This window comes from Nematolebias whitei, chromosome 6 (assembly GCF_014905685.2).
Source record: "Nematolebias whitei isolate Nwh7 chromosome 6, NemWhi1, whole genome shotgun sequence".
Classification (NCBI taxonomy): Eukaryota; Metazoa; Chordata; class Actinopteri; order Cyprinodontiformes; family Rivulidae; genus Nematolebias; species Nematolebias whitei.
Genome location: NC_056503.1, coordinates 42,195,770 through 42,211,576, shown reverse-complemented (window position 1 = coordinate 42,211,576; position 15,807 = coordinate 42,195,770). Strand labels below are relative to the sequence as shown.

The 15,807-nt window shown below is 39.7% G+C and overlaps 1 protein-coding gene across 1 annotated transcript in view; it reads right to left on the bottom strand.

The window, feature by feature from the left end:
* tenm4 (teneurin transmembrane protein 4) overlaps positions 1–15,159 on the bottom strand; it is a 209,579-nt gene extending 194,420 nt beyond the window's left edge. The window contains exon 1 of the mRNA XM_037677631.1: positions 15,085–15,159. The gene's annotated coding sequence lies outside the window, so the exon portion shown is untranslated. The remainder of the gene's footprint in view (positions 1–15,084) is intronic.
* Positions 15,160–15,807: the final 648 nt, after the last annotated feature.

Genomic DNA, 15,807 nt, shown 5'->3' with positions numbered 1-15,807 from the left:
TATATGTAGAAAGAGAGAGGGTGTGTGTGTGTGTATGTGTGTAAAGATGGAGGATGTGTTTCTGGGCATGACATGCAATCCTTTTCACTTTAAATACCAGTGCCGTTGTTCTTAAATGGACCATTAGGAATCATATATGTGTTTGGGGTTGTCTGTCTTGACAGTGTTTCAAGGTAAATATTCCCTTGGCTCCTAAATATCACAGCTCGACCTGCTGTGCATTTAGCTGTTAAAAGTCACTTGTGTTCTTATGTCATTCAATAAAGGACTAAAAATACATGCACCACTTGAATTCTTTATCCGATGTTACTAGTTTATTTGATATAAATAATATTTCCTAGATATATTCTAATTCAGTTTAACCATTACCATTATATGTTTAACATTAACAGCTACTTTTGTCTGTGAATAAATTATTATGCAAAACCCGCTGTACCAACATGTGCTTCACTTTGTATCTCTCGTTATTTTGAAAAATTATAAAAACCTGGTCTCAGACCAGAGCTAGAGATTATAAGTCCAAAATGACCCAAATATGTTTGTTAAATAACATTCATATATTGCTTCTTAAACTTCTTCACATCAAATTGGATCAGCTTCAAAGCAGAGCTATCAAATTATTGTAATTACTAAATAATTATTATTATTGTATTATTGTAAATTATATATAAAACGTCATTTCTGTACATGCTTTCAAAACATCAATAAAAGAATAAGGCTTTTGCCAAAAAATAACCATTTAAAGTCATGTCGGTATATGCAACTATTTGATTTTTAAAAACGAGGAAGCTACGTTCTTATCAAAATCCTGGTAAAGGTAAAGGAAAGCACTACCTGGTCGTTACTAAAAAAGTATATATTTTTTTTCCGCAGAGGAATTATTCTGCCAGGAAATTATAAAATAAAAAAGGAATACCTTTTAGTTTGGTTTGAATATGTCAGGGTTGCATTTTAGCATGAAGTATTAACATATTTTGGAGCAGACCTATTTTTTTTGAAAACATAAAAAAGAACAATTTTAAATTGAGTTTAAATTCAGCCTAAAATAAAACTTGTGGAATGATAAAAAAAGAAAGCTCAGGAGGAAGCATTTACCACTGATCATCTTTGCTGCGTCATATTCCAACTAGGATTTATTTTTTTTTCTTGTAAAATTAAGTTTTGTAATAAAGTTGTGGAAAAACAAACAAGAAGTTTCAATTTAAAAGAGTTGAAAAGGGAAAATACTATAAAAAGGTTAAATAGCTCAGCATTGATAGAACATGCGCTAAACCTGTAAACTGTTTGCATCGGATTGTTTCATTTTTTTATATTAATTATTTAAAAGATTTAGTAGATGGAAACTACATTTCATTTTACACTGAAGACTTGATGTGAACAAACTGAGGATCTATAAGAGTTAACACAAAGACCAATTAACAATGAAGCAAACTAAAGTAAACACTACATGACCTCATGCTAAAGTGACTGACTACAGCAGAAATAAACCAACGTTTAGTTTCTAAAGCTTCCGTCTTTTTATAACAGCTTCAGACAGCAATTTGTGTAAAGATGTAATTTCATACTCTACCTTTCACATTATCCAATACAGATGCGAGACGTGCATTTGAATGAGTATTTATACTAATGCACATCTATGGACTTAACAAAAACTGGAGCATGAGAAGAAATGTAGCTAGGCCTGTCACGATAAACAACAAATCAATTAATCGCATGATGAATGAAAATCATCAACCTCATTTTCATTTATCGTCTTTATTGTTTCTTCGGGTCTCTCTCTTTTTACTGAAGACACTGGATGACAAAAAGGCTCAACTCCGGTGTTCTTCACTGACCCCTCCCTTTCTCGTTAAAATCCGTTTTAACCATCCAAAATGGTGTTTTGGGATCGTTAAATGCAGCTACGCTAAGCTAACAGGCCGACCTTGGGAATAAACTTCCGTCTCGTTGAGCTCCAAAATTCACGGTTGAAACCCGTGCCTTTGTGTAAAAAGTAGTTTTTCTCTGCAAAAAGAAGCTGAGAACTTGTTTACTGATTTTTTATTTTTTTTACTTTGTGTGAAAAATGCTATGCTAAAGAGCTCAAATCGCCGAGCGTCCTCCATATCACCATGTCAGCTCATGTCATGTCAAGGGCCCTCCCTGCCATTTTTCTTAAAGACACTGCTCAAATATCCATCCTTTGGTTCAAACAGTCCTATACTGCCATCAGGTGGTCAAGAAAGGTACTACACTCTAAACAAATAAACATTTCTTCTAAAATTTGACAATTAGTTATTGTTAAATTTCAAACAATATTATCGTTTATTGCAATAATCTCTGAGGCAATTAATCGCCCAGCAAAATGTGTTATCGTGACAGGCCTATCTGTAGCTCCCTATTCCATCAGCATTCCTAAAAATGGCTTTTCGGGGTTTTTTCAGACGTTTTGGACTAAACCTCAAGAGCTCAACTTCTGATGTAAAGACAAGGCTAGCGTGCACCGACTGGGAAAATCAGTTGCAGCAAGAGTTTTCAAAATCAACAAAGAACCGTTGCACAGTTTCTCAAGATGAATGTAAAAAAAAAAAAAAAGGAAAATACAGAACAACCAACACACTTCAGGCTTGAAAAGGTTCATTTTTTTCCACAATGGCATTGCGAGAAACTATCAAATTTTCTCTCAGTTTTATATCCTCAGCTTTACTGCTGTGTCTTTGAATGTGGAACCGATGTGTCTTGCTCACTTCGACAGATTGGATATGATGCCAGCATGGGGGTCCAACTGGAAACCAAACACCACAAAAATCCTCTAGAATGCATACAACTCGACGCTTCCTTACACTCCAATGCATATTTATTAAACGTATTGTTCTCACAAGAGGAATAAGACCGGTTTCTTGGAGGTTTCTGGTTTACTTGCACTTGGTGCTTAAACAATATGCATTGGAGAAATGCAAACAAAAGAAAACGCTCTGCATCTGTTAGCACAGCAAAGCACTGTGTTGCTGCCGAGTCTTTGGTGCGGGCGACAAGTGCATCTTGGCAGAGCAAAGTCATCAGCAGCCAAAACCTTCTATTCTTGTCTAAATTCCTGGTTTCGTTAGTTTTCCGGTAAAGCAGCCATGTTGATGAACAAGACTTCTGCATGATTCAAATTCCCCGGTGGGAACAAAAGTAAAACTAACAACTACAACGAATGTTTTGCCTATTTGTGCTGTTAATCAGTCACGATGCGTTCAAAGCTTCTACTAATAATTCATGCAAATCGTGTGCTCAATGAAAAATAAATAAAACCTGCAGATATTGTTTGCTGCACCACACTTTTGTAAGGGAGAGGTCAGCAGGTTCACTGTCTGTTTTCAGTCAGTTTGCATTTTTTAAAACTACCCAGGTTTGTCACTAAATGTCATCTTACTACTTACATGTTATCTCATCACTTTTTTTGCAACGTGTCACATTGACACTACGTCTCTGACATGAGCTAACCGTTAGCTTCCTTCAGGCAGACTTGTGGGCTTTATTAATATTTATAAAATAACAGCTGAAGGCCATCCCCCTTGAGAGCAATCAGTCCACTTTGCTGCCTAACACGAACAAAATATATCGACGACTACTTTCCACATCGCCTCATTCTCTGGAACATCCATGTGCAGGTAGGCAGCAGGTTTCCAAAAACATGCCTTTCTGAAGAAATCAAAAAAACGACGTTTGGTTCCGTTTGATTGAATAACTTGCATAGCGAAGAAAGGGTTGAATTCAATTTTGCAATTATGTGAAAGGCTGGAACTGAAAATTCTTGTTATTAAATTTTTAAAAAGGCAGAATCTTAATGTCATTTCATGGATGTCATGATTAATTGGGTCTGGATGCAGGAACAGGCCCTGAAGTCTCAGAGCCAAACAGCTTTTAGTAAACTTTGGCTTAAGCCCTGTAAAATACCTTGAGCCATTGTAAAACTGAACTGTGACAAGAAAGTGACACACATATTGTATGGATTTGTAAAACGTACATAAAAACTACATCATGATAATCCCATTACTTTTCAGCAAAGATAACCATTTCCAGAGTCATCAGATGGCTACAGGCAGACTGCACTACCTATGGTGGCATTGTTAATAAGGATATGTTTAGTAAATCAATTAGGGAGTGGTGGCACAGAGGTTAGAGAAGGTGGGCCTGTGATTGGAAGATTGCCGGGTCAACTCCCAGTACCAACAACATCAAAATGTGGGGGGGATAGGTGAAGCACCCGCACTTGCCTTCACCCTCATTTGCCCCACTTTGGGCCCTTGAGCAAGGCCCTTAACCCCCACCACCTGCTCCCCCAGATGAACTACATAGCAGCTCTCTGCTCCACACAGAGGGCTGTGGTAGCTCGGTGGTCTGTGGTTCTGTCAGGAAGGGCATCTGGCGTAAAAATAATTGCCAAGTCTTCGTGCATCTTAGTTCGCTGTGGCGACCCCTGAAGAAGGGAGCAGCCGAAAGAAGAAGAAGAAGAAAAAGATACTAAATAAATTCAGTTTTATTTCAATACTCCGGGGCTATTCAACAAAACTGCTCAGGGGGCCACAATTTCTAAAAGCCAGCAGCTCAGAGGCCAGACATCCAGAAATTAAAGTCATTATGTAAATAAACTAGGGGTGAACCAATTGCAGTTTTCTGGCCGATCTCTAAAAAACTTGAGCTGCTGATTCCAATTTTGGCCGACACCGATTTCGTTTTATAAGCCGTCAGGTGTTGTGATGTCACAATGCACCTTCCATTTTCCAATCTTATTTTACTGAAAAACATACCCTTGAACAATAGCCTAGAAACAATACAAACTTGTTTTAACTGGCCATGAGGTACTGCTCTGAAATATAAATGAAGTTTAAATTGTTGTTAAAACGACAAAAAGATCAGTAAAAATCGGTTTCTCGTGTAAGTATCGGCTGATCGCCGATTGATCACCCAAAATTAAGGAAATCAGTGCACCCCTAAAATAAACCAAGTGTCACAATGATGCGTTACCTTTTAAATGTGTTTGTTTTATTGCATTGAATCATAAATCCAAAAAACAGAACCCAAAACCCAAACACAGAACCCCCGCACAAATTTTTTTTAATGAACTCGTTGGTGGGCCGGACTGAAGTCACCCGCGGGCCGGAAGTGGCCCGCAGGCCACCAGTTGAATAACCCTGCTATAGTCTCATCTTACAATAAAAGTTCAGGGCACCATGGAAAAATATAAACCGGTCTGATACAATACAGCCAATCAATGTGCAGTGGTTTTTGAATTGTTAAAGTCCAGTTAAAATGAGTAAACTTAAAGAAATGATGTAACACGTTTTATTTCCAACTAGAATTCAAAGTGCTTTTTTTTTTTTTTTTTAACAAAAAACTCACTGTCTATCCCTGTCCCAACTAAAATGACAAAACAAGAAAAAACAAACCTGTCCCAGCATCTTCCCACCATTGTAGTTTTATTTTGAAAGGGTTAAAAAGTAGAAACTTTGTTCAGGGCAGGGTGACCTCTGCTTTTCAATGAAATGAATCTCTATCTGGATGTTCTGTGGCGGATATTTAGTCTGAACTGTCTGCAGTGCCTGAAATCTAATATGTGTTGGTTCTGATTTAGTATTTACACAGAGAATTATATTTGCTGTAGGTACAATCATACAGTATGGAGAAATGTCCGTATACAGATTAACCTGCTGTTACTATTGCCCTTGACATTGTTATTTTGAGAATTTCTAGAGTTGTTTTTCTCCAGCTTTGACTAAACGAATAGTTGTGAAAATCTCACTCCACAGCGTTAAAATCCATTTGTGAGCTTTAACTTCAGAGTGCCTGACTTTAGAGCCGAATTCTCCTCCAATCCTCAGCTAATTTGTAACTTTGAGTTAAAGCTGTGATTGCTGTGACAGGGCCCTTTCTTTAGAGGATACGAATTAAGGCTAGATGAAAGTGAAGGCGCAGGACAGGAAGCTTATCACATGCCTCACTTATTAAGCCCTCTTTTAAGTAATTAAAAAACATATTCTCATCTGAGTTTTTCCTTTTGTTAAGTTGGAGCCAGCTTTCTGTCAGTGTCTTATACGTTGTCTTCCAACGTACACACAAGTAACTTGATATGCTTGAACATAATATAACATTTGCAGTTGCTATATTATGTGTATTTAACTATGATTTAAAGGGTGGTCTTCATTTGGAGGGTGGTGGTTATTTCTTAGTTTTATCTCTTATTCTGAGAATATTGAATACAGCAGTCCCCCGCTACTTAGCATTTCGTTTTTCTCAGACTCGCTCTATCGCGGTTTTTCAAAATAAGATTGGACATGACACACAATTGGCTGATTGATGGATGAGCCGCACAATCAGCATGGGATTTCCTTTAAAATACATTATTTTAAATTATTTAGCAGCCCAGAGCTGCAGTATAAACTTCCTCCTGCAGCTGATCAGCTGTTCACCGTGCAGAGCGGAGAAGTGGGCGTGGCCAAAAGCACTTGCTGGTGGCAAAAAGCAAAGGAGGCAGGGTGCAACTCCCCAGCGATAAATGAGGGACTACTGTACAAATTTTTTTAAATACTGTCTGGGTCAATTCATTAGGAATGCTAACTTGCTTCATGGGAAAGACAACGCTTATTCTCGTAGTATCCTCTTATAACATGAGTACATATCCTTTCCATTTCACTTTATCTTTTGAAAACTGCAACCTACTTTACTTTTTTTAATTATCCTGTGTTAATGTGGTGAGCTTAATGAGTTTGAACAGTGCTGCTGAAAACAAGTACCGGTAGATGCTACGGCTGTTTATGAGCCCCACCACTCACTGCCGTGACAGAGAAAAGGCCATGTTCAGAGCTAAATAACAACCCTCTGTTACAAAATCCAGGTACTGTTTCAGACACGAGTAAGATCCTATTGCTGTGCTGGCCTAATATAATTCCAAACATGACGCTGCCATATTGACTGCTAACTGTATATGCTGCTTTTTCAACTGTAAGTCACTGGGGTTTAATTACCTGCAAATTGACTGCTGTTTCACTGTCTTGCATAAGATTGTCTTGGTCATGATGAAATGTCACTTGGGAGCCTGTTCTGATGGGACGATTCCATGATGCAGATAATGAAGGATGCCACTTTGTTGGTCTGATAGCTGCTAGAAATGTGATGGCTGTCAGCTAAATTGTTCTTATAGCATTACTTTCAACTGTTCCAAGGACATCTTATTATTCCTGTCACTTTTCCTGAGTTCATCATGAGCTGAGGACCTATAGTTAAACTGCTAGCTTTTTCGTCCACTGTGCATGACTGCAGCAGGCCACAGTATATACCCACAACATTATGAGTGGGGCAATTTGCTGCAGTGCATTTAACTCAAGTGGTGTAAAACACATTGACCCGACAGCTGGGCTTAGTCAGTCTGCGAGCAGTATTTGGGAGCAGTTTGAAATGGTCAGCCTCAATTTCTCTCCATCGGTGTTGAGTTCTTTAGTGCATGATGTGCAATCAAACAAAGGTTTGAGAGGCCAGCACTGCCAAACATGCTCTATTAGGGTGAACTGTTTGACAATGCTTAGTCTGACATTTCATTTTTGAAGCATTTTCATGTTTTCGGCTGTCTCAGTTTCCCTCATTTTTATTCATTTTTTGCGCAGTCGCCAAACGGTTCACTCATTCATTTGAGAAAAACCTGCTGAACTGCAGATATTTTTTTACCGCTCACAATGGGGTGATTAGATCTAGATAGCCTTGCTGACTTTTGATTGTAGATGGCGTAAACCAAGAGCTAGTCTGATTTACCTCATGTGGCACTTTTTTGACGCAATGACAGAAATTACTGCAAGTGGACGGAGACAGTTATATAGGCCAGCGGAGGAAAAAAATACATCAAGACTTTTTTAAGTTAAGCTTATGCTTTAGTAAGAAATAAATTGTTTAGGCCCCCAAAAAATGAAAAAATAATCCCAAAAATGCTGAAACTCAAACCTAACAAAATAAACTGACTAAAATACATAACAGCTTTCAGAACAAAAGTTGGTGGAATTGTTGACTCTTAGGAAGAAGGTCGATGGATCGACTCCCGGCCAGGGGTCTTTCTGGGAGGAGTTTCCATGTTCTGTCCGTGCATACGTGGGTTTTCTCCGGATTTTACGTTTTCCTCCCACGGACCAATAACATGCATGTTAGGCTGTTTGATAACTCTAAAATGTGCATACAGTAGGTGTGAGTGAGAGAGTGAATAGTTGTTTGTCTCGTTTGTCTCTCCCTGTGATGGACTTGGACCTGCCCAGGGTGTCCCCCGCCTCTCGCAAAGCGATGGCTGGGCACCAGTGACACCCATGACCCGAAAAGGAAGAAGCAGGTAAAGATAGTGATGGATCAGTACCACCTACTCGCTGGTTAATTTGCAAGAAACAACTTTAACAACTGCATGAAAAAACGACTGCAACTATGCAACATTTTGCATTATGTTTAGGGATGCACGATATTATCGGCATGGTATCGGTGTTGGACGTTATTAACGATAAAGTTAAATATCAGAAATAGGCCATTTCATCAAAATAACTCATCGATATAAAAGGCGCTGTTGTGACAAGGATGCCTGCAGTGCCAGCACAACGTTATGATGTCACACACGCCGTTGAGTTTAGATTTGTGAAAATTTGCACTGTTCGAGTGTTGTCATTGTGTTAGAGAGTAAAAGTCATGAATAAATTTGACATTAACCATAATCCAAGTTGAAGTGTTACATCATTTTCAGCCCCCTTTTTTTGGCATCTGCATTTGGTAGGCCAAATTGACAAAGTCCATGCAGAATAATATAGTATTTAATTCTACAGCAGAGAAAGCCTTGTAGTCTCTATAAGTAGGTCTAGGGGAAAAATATCGGTATCGGTATTGGTTATCGGACAAATAAGTTTTAACATATCGGGATATCGGTCAAAAATTCAATACCATACATCCCTAATTATGTTGCATCCAATTGCTGTCAGACACAATTTCCATCAGTTCTTTGTAAAATTGGGCATTCTTAAATAAAGACAACCAGGTCCTTGATTGTGGAAAGACGTTGTAATGTTCCAGCAACACATTTTCAATGCGATGAGAGCATTATCATCTAAGAATATGGGGATAAGCTTCTGAAACTCTCTTTGCACTAAGCGCACCTCTAAAATTGCTTCCTATTACCTTGGCTGTGAATGACCTCACTGAAATGGTTGTTCCTCCCATTACCTCCACAGAACAGTATTTTAAAAATCAAAAGGAACTGTTGGGCAAAGCAGCACTCCTGCTTGCTATACATGTACAGTAAATGTATTCAAATGTGTGAAACAACTAAACTGTTGTTTTTTTTTACATGTATTGTTCATGCTTGACCTGATAACCTCTTTATACATTTGTTTCTCACTGAATGTAGGTATATGAGTTTGGTTTATGTTCCCTTGCCACTTGCTCCAAGCTCCAAGTGAACCAACTCATTTAAACCCAAGGAACCGATTTTTAGCTCATGTTTCCTTGTGAGAGCTCACACACCGGAATATCCATCCAAAAGAATAAAGGGGGAACGTTGTAATAGATTTTTTTTCCCCACACTTTTGTGTAAAATATTAAAGAAGCACTTTATTTATTTATTTTTTCCCTTTGGCTCTTCTTATGTAAAATAGGAACAGACTCCTAAGAGCTTTTCTTCGTTCTCTAAAGTTGAAGAAAATATCTTGCTACTGTCAGAGCTAGAAACCTCCTGCATAAACTAGCGTGCTTAACCTGTAAGATGTGTAGAAAAATAAAAACCTACAAGCAGCCGAAGGCAAGAGAACAACAGAATAGAGCAACAAAAGTTGTAATTTTAATAATTTTAAAATTTCTTATTTGCTATTAAGGAAAAACAAGCCGAGTGTTCTGTGCTACAAGTCAAGATTATGTGAATTCAAGGCCATAGTTGTAGTTTTCCCTGTAAAAGTACACAAATCGGTCTGCAAATAGAACAGATTATTTTGTTTTGTAAAACATCCAGGTTTAATGCATTAGCGGTGCCCACCATGACAGCTTTGCTCCTACTTAAAACAAGCCCCATACCTCGAGGACAATGTTTCTGCTTCGCTATCTAAACTGCTATCAGTTAGAGGAGGAGGATAAGGGAATGTGGCAGATTATTTAGGGAAACCAGAACAGACCAAAGCTTTATTGTTGCACCGAGCAGACAGGAATATATCAAAGCACGACATGTAAGGATAATGAATACCACACCTGAATATTATCATTTTAAGGTGACTCTTATTGCTGCTGCAGAAAAATCGCTCCGCGCAATGTTAAACACAAAGAAGAGTCTGTTGCTCTGGAAAAGAAACACTATCCACAGTCTGGGGGTTGAGGTGCATAATTTCAGTCTCACTTCTCCAAAACTTTAAGTGATTTTGACTTTCCAAGCACAAAATGTATGATAGCCAAGAACATTGGAAAAATAAACAAAAGAATTGCAAAGAACAGGAAATGTGTGTATCATTACTGAAATTAAACAAAAAGTCCTGGATTTAGTGAAAGTTTTCGTGCACTTCTTGGGAAATCAAATGCCAAAACAGTACATTATGTCTAAAATAATAAAAATGAAATGCGTGAAAATTATTCAACAGGGAAATAATTGAGCTTTATTTATTTGTTTAGCTGCATAAATAAATTCTGATTTAGGCATTATAAGAGTGTGTTTTTAGGGAATCAAAAAAATCCCTCCTTCAAATGCCCTTTTCTGCAAATACACTATAAATATTTTAAATATTTTCCAGAGAGATAGCGTGTGAGAACAAATACTCACAGTATTTGCTCTGGATATTTTGAGGGGGGGGAAAAATTTAAAAAAATCTCACCAACGCTCCAAGTCAAATGTTTGAATGCTCAGCAGGTGAAACAACGTGTGATTGTAGCAGCAAACGTGTCACAGATTTGATGCTGCGTCACATGTTAGCATTAAGGATGGGCAGTGATTTTTCAATTTTTAAGGCCTAATTTGAAAAAATTACAACATATCATCCATCCATCCATTATCTTTACCCGCTTCATTCTTTTTGGGTTGCGGGGGTCATTGGTGCCCATGTCCAGCTGTGCGAGAGGCGGTTCATACCATTCCATACCACTTTATTTATAAAGAACTTAAAAACAGCATCAAGGCCAACCAAAGTGCTATACAGCAAAAGCCAAACCAGCAAAGCACGCAGGATAAAATACATAGATCCAAAGGTAAATGTAAGAACTAAATGACTAACATTATAGAATATAGACAAGTTAAAATCAACTAACACAATGTTAAAAGCCAGGGAACAAAAGTGAGTATTTAAATAAGACTTAAAAACAGTAAGCGAGTAAATTATGTCACCATAATTGCCATTTTGTTAATTTATTTTCCCGTCAGCGCCTGGTAGTGACACCCTAAGTTGTTTCCTCACATGCTTTTCCAGTATGTTAGCCTTTTCTTTTACACACCTACCTAGCCACCACCTTCGAAGCGTCCTAGCCATTGTAGTTTATTTTGAAAGGGTTGAAAGTGGAAGCGGTGAGCTCAGCTTTACTGCCAGAGCACATGCACATTGATCCATTAGACGGGTGACGGTAAAGCAATAAAGACCCCCGGCTAGCAATATTAGCAGCAGCACATGTCTCTGTACCATGAAGAGTTTTTCAACGGCAAGACTTGGGACAAGTAAACTTTAATACACCATGAGTAGTGTGATCCAGCTGAATACTTCCATTAGAAAATGTGAAAGAAAACTGACGGTCCCAACAAATTCAAACAGTGTTTTTGCTTAAAATGCCCATCTCTAGTTAGCATACAGGCAGCACGGTGGCGCAACTGGTAGAGCTGCTGCCTCTCAGCGAGCAGGTCCTTGGTTCAAACCCCGGTCCAGGGGCCTTTCTGGGTGGAGTTTGCATGTTCTCTCCGTGCATGCGTGGGTTTTCTCCGGGTGCTCCGGTTTCCTCCCACAGACCAAAAACATGCATGTTAGGCTGATTGGTAACTCTAAATTGTCCCTAGGTGTGAGTGAGAGAGTGAATGTTTGTTTGTCTCGTTTGTCTCTATGTGTCCCTGTGATGGACTTGCGACCTGTCCACGGTGTACCCCGCCCCTCGCACAGTGATTGCTGGACATGGGCACCGGCGACCCCCATGACCCAAAATGGAATAAGTGGTTAAAGATAATGGATGGATAGTTAGCATACTACATGACTTATATTTTAGAAAAAATTACACATTCAATTAGCATGAAAAAAAAGCTGTTTCATAATCTTTATTAATAAGAAGTCAGCACAAAATGTTAGAAATATTTGGTTTTACAACTTAATGTTCTATCTGTGTCAATCACCACAGAAAAGCTGTCGTGCTACAGTCGCAGGCTAATAGCACATGCTTTTGATTTCTGCAGTGTACTCTGTGATAAAAGGCAGGAGTTGTTCTGTCAACATTTAAAAAATGAAGTGTTTGTGTGCATGTGTCTGTATAAAGGAAAGCGAGGGAGATGCCTGGCTTTCACGTCCAGTAAAGTGGTCTAATCGTGACAGCTACCCATTATTATTTTTTAGATAAATCACAAGATGACGGACCGAAGCTTTGACTAAACATAATGCTTTAGACTTGAATCCACCTCTCCTGTTGCTTAAAAAGCCAGGTATGGAGTGAAAACCTGATACAAGGTTTACACGAAAACATCAAATGTGGGATTTCTACTAAACCGGCACATTGGTCGTTTAATTTTAAGATTAGCTGTTGTTCAACACAACTTAATGCTGCTTATATTTAACTACCCTTAACGCCATTCTCTTCCAACTAATCAAGGACAACTTTCTCTTCTCTCATCATCTGCTGTATCCATTCCTCTCACGCAGCCAGTGGCTCCCTAGACGATGGTACAGTTCTCATAACAATTATTACTTCAAATCCACAGTTTCCCCTGAGAAACTCCAGGGAGAGAGAAGCATTTCATTGTTTCTTTCCTTGTCATCTTTCTGCCCTCGTGCGCTCCCAACATCAGTTCAAACGCGACGATCGTTTACGGAACGTAACAAGGTCCGAATGCAACTCGCATGGTGCGCTATACAAGCGCCTTGCTCCCAAGGATAATAGCTGCGCTTTCAGCTCGCAACGAAGCAACAACGAAGGTAGAAAAGACGAGCAACAGATTTTTCATTCGTGACTACAAAGGGTGGGCTGTTCCCCTCGCCTCTCTTGTGGAGAACTTGTGCTGAGGCGGCTTCTCAGAGCTCATCAGCACGACAAAGACAACTGGGAGAATGCAGCCTTGTTCGACAAAGGTTAACCTCAAGGGGACCTAACAACTTCAGACTTCTCATTTGGTGCTTCCACCAAACACTTGCCACAGAGGATCGAGGGCCCCTGGATTCCCCTGGATTTAACCTCTAATATCTGAGGTCATACCCCACTCCCTCCCAGTATCACCAATGGTGACACTTGTGCGTTCAAACACCCACACCCCTCCCCATGCACACAGATTCTAAGTCTGGACGTCTGCGGCATGGCCTGGGAAAACTTTGAGACTAATGTAGAAAGCCATGAAAGCCAATCAAAAATAAGATTCATTAAGGAATTTAAATCTGCATTACCCCTCAGTTAACATATTGATGGTTAATTTGTCCATGAATTAAATAACTAAGTGTTGCAAAGGGCATACGGTTGATTTACCTATGAAAGCAGCTGAAAATACTAAAAATAGGTCAACAATTGCAACTATGTAAAAGAGCTGTTTGGGACTGAGTCCAACACTTTTGATGTACTGGTATAGATTTCATGAGTAAAGTTTGCAGATAAAAGTGCTTAGTTTACATTAAGTGCATACCTGCTTTTCAAAATTGCAAATTAATATATCTAGAAAACTACTGGACTCAACTGTTTTAAATCGCACTAATTGTTATAGTTCAGAATAACTAATTTCATAGTTGTACGAGTCCCTTTAATAAAACTTTGTAATTCCAATGCTTGACATTCAAACGGGAAGCGCACCATTAAAACCAGCTTGAATGGTTGATTTCACGAGTTTGTCAAATTTAGCCTATTTCACTTTTTACACCATCTTGTTAATGATCAGGGGGTTATATTTTCCAGTTATCACTATGATGATAAGCCAACATGAGAACAAATACAACCCTATTCTCAAAGGTGCAAGTCGAACAACGAGCTCAAAATGAGCGCAAAGCTGATTTATGCTGTTTGTAGGGCCCCAAGAAACGACTCCCAGGGGGCCCCTTCCTGTTCTTATTCCTCCAGTCTCAAATACTTGCACGAACCGCATGATACATTTGTGCTGTCTTCATTTATTTCTGCTACTTTGATTGGTTGGATTGTGAACTCTTGTGATAATGTGGCTTTAAAGGCGTTCCCTTCATAAATAACCAATAAAAAAGTCCAGCAGCATTATAATAAATTCAGCTCACTTTAATTATAAGGCTGCAGTTTCTTTTGTGATTCATTGGAAACTGGCAGTCCTTGGAAGCCGATCTGTTCATGAATTTTATTCATGTTTTTATTATTATTACTGTGCTGCAGTAAAACTATCAGCTGTGCAGTCATCCCTGGGCTCTGCTTTTAAAAGAAAAGCAACAAGACACAAAGAGGTGGAGCTGCTACCCACAAAATGCTGCTACAAAGTTAAATAGGAACCCACCTGTGAAAATAAATATAAAATCAGGTGGGGGGAGAATAGTTTTTAGCAGATTAGACCGAACCCAAAGCAATTCAGCGTTTTATTATTAATGATTTGGCTGCAAACATTAAATATCACCCATCTCGTGTAACACAAGGTTACTCCATGAGCAGCACCCTCTCCATGCTGTTTGGAACACCGTGCACCCACGCTTTAATCTTATGGACTTTTTTTTTTATTTGTATTTATCTTTTACAAACAACCAGATCCTGACAGAGCAGTCCTAAACGTTGAGGCGGGTGGTGAACCCCTCCTAAAGCCGAAAAGCAGGTAAAGCCCCCCCATCACGAAGCACGGCTTCAGGAGTCGGAGACAAACGGCGCAGAGAAACGCTGCGCACCGCAGCTCAGGTTTCTGCTACACTGACACAAAACACACAACAAAATACAAATGTGTAAATGTGAGCTTACCATAATGAAGAGGCGTCCATGGCAGCAGGCCCGTCCCGTTGACAATTTACCAAATTCGTGCGTCAGCGTCCAAACGCGCTCCTTCTTTTTATCCCGCTGCTCGTTCTTTTCTTCTCCCCTCGGTTTAACAGTAACCAGAGCAGGCGTATTTCCACCGTGCAGGACACGGCACAGCCCCCCTCCTCCTCCTCCCCCTCTTCCTCCTGCTGCTGCTGCTGCTTACAGCGCACTCAGAGGCGCGCGCATGGATGAGAGAGGCAGCCGTCCAAGACGCCCATTAACAAGCGCAGCCCCCCGGGACTGCGCCGCGCAAAACCCTCCGGGAGGAATGTGGGAGATGGCTGAACACGGGCAAGGTGGCACGGCCAGCACGAGCTATGCTGAGGAAACGGTGAGGCTGCGCGCGCTCTCCCTCACGATTCACGAGTGTAGGGGTCGCGAGGATGCGAGAGAGAGGGAGCTGGAGCTGCCGCGCGTGGTCGCCCCCTTCGGTTTAAAGCTTTCCAGCGTCCGCCCGGTGTTTTCTCTGCTCTCATAATCCTGCAGAGGATTGTCAAAGTCCGAAGACTTTACCTGATTACCCCGAGCGCATTATGTTTAATACTGAATTCACCGCGCACGAGCTTTTCTGCAAGGAAAACACACCAACAGCTGAACTAATTAGTGAGAAAACACTTAAAGGGTATTTGCTGCAAAGTGTAAAATCAAACATTAAAAAAAAAA